The sequence below is a fragment of the Trypanosoma cruzi genome, genomic scaffold (assembly GCF_000209065.1).
Source record: "Trypanosoma cruzi strain CL Brener 1047053515971 genomic scaffold, whole genome shotgun sequence".
Taxonomy (NCBI): Eukaryota; Euglenozoa; class Kinetoplastea; order Trypanosomatida; family Trypanosomatidae; genus Trypanosoma; species Trypanosoma cruzi.
Genome location: NW_001849134.1, coordinates 10565 through 11604, shown reverse-complemented (window position 1 = coordinate 11604; position 1040 = coordinate 10565). Strand labels below are relative to the sequence as shown.

At 60.5% G+C, this 1040-nt stretch overlaps 2 annotated features.

The window, feature by feature from the left end:
• Window positions 1-1040: part of a sequence feature (areas not merged during assembly with more than two copies in the genome that could not be assigned to a particular haplotype) that runs on past both edges of the window.
• Window positions 1-1040: part of a mobile genetic element that runs on past both edges of the window.

The following is a 1040-nucleotide window of genomic DNA, read 5'->3' as shown; positions in this document are numbered from 1 at the left end:
GTACGCCGTGAAGCTGGCGTTGGGGAAGCTGCTTTCCAGTTGGCGGAGGGTGGCGATGGTGCCGATGGAGAAGAGGACTGGTCGCAGCACCATGCCCTGGCGCACTCCCCGCATCGACTTCCACGAGTGGACCAGTTGTCCCTTTGCGTAGAAGCCCACCAGCCCCTCCGTGCCCAGGAGCAGTCGTGTGACCCGCCACAGCGGGCTTCATGTGGTGTTCCCATAGACGGCGGACAGGATGGCCGTGCGGCTGATGGCGTTGTACGCATTCCGGCCGTCCAACATGGCCAAACTGCCCTTGATGTGGAAGTCCTGCCAAACCTTCTCAATCGCCAATTCTATGTTGTTGCCGACACCATACTGCAGGTTCTTAAGGCAGGTTGTGAGGGCTGGCATGACAGCGTCCACCGCCATGAGTGATATAGCCTTTGCCATACGCATTCGGCGCCGGTCGGGCGGAACTTCTTGTTTGGCTTCCGGAGCATCGTGAGGTTGGTTGCCCTGAGGCGGTGTGCCACCTCCGGCGCCACGTTTCCGTTGGCCATGTCCGTCAAAATGGCGGTGATCTCCATGAGGAGCGCCTTGTCCTTCGTGAGGGGGTACAGCAGCTCGCGTGCCCAGCCGTCGAGACCCGGTGCTGCGCCTCGCACTAGGCGGCTCTCAATCATCTTGGCCACGTCATTGCTGTCGAACGTGACCAAGAGTGCACTGACGGCGGGCTCGGGATACAGACTTGTGTCCTCCTGTGGGTAGAGGTCATCCAGGCTCTTTACGAGCTTGGGGGAAAATACCACCGGCTCCGCCTCCGCCGCCGCGAGGAGCGCTGCTGCACGTCCCGTTGCCTGCAGTGTGCAGAGTTTCTCTGCGCGTCTTGCCTTGTTTATGTCGGACGCGGTAAGTATTCGCCCTGTCTGGTGGGCTGTCGGGTCACTGTGCTCATTCTCATCGCCGGCCAAACCTTCCCCGTCTTCAGTGGTCTCCGTAGCACCCCACCCAACTGTTGTGGTGTTGAAATGGCCGATCCTCCAATCGGCTTTATG